Below are 4,210 nucleotides of genomic sequence, written 5' to 3'. Positions count from 1 at the left end.
CTTATATATATATATATATATATATATATATTAATATATATATATATACGTATATATACATATATATGTATTTATATATATATATATATACACATATATATATATTTATATATATATACATATATACACATATATATATATATATATTTATATATATATACATATATACACACATTGTTACGTTAAATGCACTAAATACATATTGTATAAATGATTTTAAGGAACTCCTAAAGTTACCTTAGCTATAGTCCACAGGATTATCATCGGAAGTCACGTGATCAAAATTATTCTACGTTATATAAATGGAACATTTTTTCGTGTCGATTTGATGTACCAGGCTCATTTTAGTTGACAGTCCGCGTGTGACATCGAATCCAACTTATTTGTCACCAAGGTCTTGTGTGTCATCACAATTTTGTCCCCATGCAATGCAACTTGTCATACAACATTATGCGAGACTCGATAAGTAAACGTTCACTCCGTCGCTATGTGTTCGTCTTGTAGGATACGTTCTATTGGAATCTGTTGAATCCTGAAAATTGAGGCAAGTAGGCCTACATCGTGGATTTTTACACGTCAACAGTCATCATTGGCAATCTTAAGGTAAGCTGGTGACATTTAGTAACGCTTTCTTTTTATTATCATTAGTTTCCTTAAAACCTTGTTTGCAGATTTTACAAAGATGAATTTGAAATGATAGCGATTTTAACATCAGTAGGTTTATGCCTATTTTCGTTATGTTTAATATGTCCTCTGATTAATTGAGTAACATATTTTTACCGATGTTAGCTTATGTTCCATGTATGCCTACATTTGGTTCACATTTAGGTTTCAAAACAACATTTGGCGTTTATTTAGAAACGGAACGCGGTTAACAGGGTGTATTTGAACTAAAATTCCTAAATATCCTAGTGATGAGAGCATGCCAGTCTATATAGGTCTACATAAATACGGCACTAATATGTAACTCATGTATATATTACTGAACAATTTTCTTTATTTTGTTACTCAGTTCTGAAATGCGTACTAATTTAATAATTAGACTATACAGACTATTAGAGTTGGTACAATAGAACAGAACGGAAAGGACCGTCCTAGTGTAAACATTGTACAGGCATGAGCGTAATAAAAATAAGATAATCCTAATCATTCAATCAACCAATCAATAAAAGTAATTTATATAGCGTCGGTGTCCATAATTAAATTAACCTCAAAAACGATTGGACAATATGTACACATAAATGCCATTGAATATACAAGTAGCGCCTAAGTTTGTTTTTATTGATCACATTGGTAAAGTTACACTGTTTAGGATAAAAATTCCATTTCTAGGAACATGGTGGACGGGGGGTGTTAGGGGCGTGAAGGTGAAGGTCCAAGGTGAAGTGGGGCTCTATGGTTAGGTGAGCGTGATTTTTTTTTTATTGTGATTTATTATATAAAGTAATGCATCTTCATAATGTTGGACTCTGGGTACCTTACTCAAACTCATACACCTAGGCGGATTATTCACACTCATACGGAGCTAATAAGCCTAGTTACCCTTAAGTCTATCCTACTCTAAGTCCGCTCGTTTCATAGACTCACTACTCTTATTCATACTTATAATACTTATACTTTAATACCGATTCATCGTATACTGTCTATATCCATGACAACTGGTACTACTTCACACCGTACTCATCGATAAATATAGGAAATAGCAATAATAACAATACGGTAATTAGCATAATATATGGGTAGGCCAAATTAAATATAAAAATAGCTAATAAAATTTTTAAAAAAATAAAAAATATATATATGATATTTTTCAACTGTTACATCATTGGAACATATAACACTCTGAAGTGTTACAGTGCTTTTAAGCGGATATTTAGCCATGTTGGCTCGTGTAGCCTCGGTATATCACAAGAGAATATGAGGGAGCAAAAGTGACTGACGAGATGAACAGAAAGAAAAAAGTAGGCCTACTAAGAATACAAAGATGAGGGTATGCGTTCGTTTGGGTGTAGATACAGAGATACAGAGGTAGAGATATATAAAACGAAAGTCCATAAGTTCAACAAAATTGATAAAATGTTATTTTACAGACACTTTGTAGGTCGAGGCGTTTAAGAGCATACTTAGCATTGTCGTAGGCCTATTTGTTAGCACTGTCATAAATCTATTTGTTAGCGTTATCCAGGAAACTTTCGAAGTTTTACTGGGTAATCACTACACGACACACATGGTAAAGTACCAAATTATTCCCCGTAGACCCTGAACCGGAGCACTGCACCGACTTGTGTATTTTCAAATCGTATGATTCATATCCATATTCGTTTATGTACCTTACGATTCTCCTCTCATGAGCCTACTTGGTATTGAAAATAAGCCTCGGTTCACACTAACGCGTATCAATCACTAACGCGCGCACGACGCGACTGGTCCACACTTACCAATTGTTTCATACGCCTTGTGACCAAAATACAGCTTTCCTGAGTGTCAAACAAAGTTAACAATTGAACAGTCAGAACGGGGCCAGGATTACCTGCTTGTCCCACACACACATGTTGCCCTACAACAAACGCACGCGTTTAAATACGCGACGTTTACGCTACCGTTTTGTGGTACCATGGTGGTACTAAGCAACATTATCCAAGGGGCGGGGCACGGGGTGGGACGCGGGCCGGGCGCAGGACTTAGTGGGAAAGGTCCAGGTGTGCATAAAAGTTTTTTGTATACGCGTCTAATTGGAAATCGTAGCTCACGCATAATGGTTACCTACATATTACTCAAATGAACACCAAGCTTAAGAATATTTGTATCATGTCTTTGAGAACGAGCAACATCTTGTCGACCATGTAATTTCCGATGAAAAGGATGAAATAAAGTTTATCTGTATCTGTAGCTCAATATTGGTAATAGGCCTAACAAACAAATAAACCAAATACATGTAACACTTTGTTATTTAGGCGTTACATGGGCTGAAGATCACAAGGGAGGAACTTATCTCTTAAAGTGATTACGAGTAAATACTTCTCAGGAAGTGTGTTGAATATATAATTAACAATATAAATTACAAGTTGTTTAATATTTACTTTTAAAGGATAAAATTATCGATGATAATAGAAAGTTTCGATTACATCCTGGACAAAGTACTATGTTTAATTTTTTAATTAAACGTTCAACTTAAAAGTTGTTTGGTTGATGACCTCTTCGCCCAGTAAGTCACATGCATCGGACTTTCGTTTAAATCTCAACATGAGTTGATAATGCTAAAACTTCCAATCCTACGTGCTTACGTCATAGTCATGCGTATGTTACGCACTCTATCTCGGCCAATGAAATTACAGGGCGGCGAACACAGCATGTTTATAGTTTACCCTGTAAAAGGGATGAATTATTATTAATTTGATTAATATTATCATAATAATTATTATCATCATCATCATCATTTTCATTATCATTATCATTTACACACATTGACTGGTTTGCTGTATTGAAATATTTAATTTGAGGTGAATTGAAGAATTATAAGAAAACATTCCGTAAAGCGTTTGCAATATCAATTGAAAATATGTGAATATCAACTCTCTGAATTTTAAATATTACCTTAAGGGGCCCAAGCATCCCTAGATACCCCAGACGGTAATCGATTGAATTTGTAATATTACGTCTGAGCCTTCAGCTTCCTATATTTCTTAATAAATATTGCCGGGGAATATTTCAATCATATAGCTATATGTTATGAATTTTATTATCGTTACATATAATGTTTATTGATAATTGCATGGAAGGTGGGCAAGTCACGCAGTCGTATACAGAAAAATTATTGAATATCTATCATCCAAATGCATTAGCGTATTTTCCAGGATTAAAAATTAAAGTCTGTATCTGGTTGTATAGCTGGTGAAATATATATTTCACTTTTCTTAATGATTTAATCCGTATTTGATGATTATCATATAATTAGTATTTAATTATTAACTAGGCCGTGTTTTTCTTTTGACTTTGGAACTCCCCGAGACAAAATCAAATGAATTAATACACGTTGAACTGTATTCGTAAATATTATGTCTGTGAACACGCACAACTAATTACGTTAATGTATGATACATTCTTGTTAGACCTGTGGAATGTGATATACATCGTATTAAACAATTTCTACTGAGGTAGATACAACCGTTTTTTTTTTTTTATTTTATCCTGTCACGCTCCCTATACATAC

At 33.9% G+C, this 4,210-nt stretch overlaps 1 protein-coding gene across 1 annotated transcript in view; it reads left to right on the top strand.

Annotated features, from left to right (window-relative positions):
- LOC117119131 overlaps nt 1-4,210 on the top strand; it is a 46,204-nt gene that overhangs the window by 12,538 nt on the left and 29,456 nt on the right. The window contains exon 2 of the mRNA XM_033263951.1: nt 505-603. The gene's annotated coding sequence lies outside the window, so the exon portion shown is untranslated. The remainder of the gene's footprint in view (nt 1-504; nt 604-4,210) is intronic.

This window comes from Anneissia japonica, unplaced genomic scaffold (assembly GCF_011630105.1).
Source record: "Anneissia japonica isolate Jap-2015-1 unplaced genomic scaffold, ASM1163010v1 scaffold7370_len818893_cov191, whole genome shotgun sequence".
NCBI classification, from domain to species: domain Eukaryota; kingdom Metazoa; phylum Echinodermata; class Crinoidea; order Comatulida; family Comatulidae; genus Anneissia; species Anneissia japonica.
Note: the sequence above shows the minus strand (reverse complement) of the source record. Positions and strands in the feature narration are given on the sequence as shown.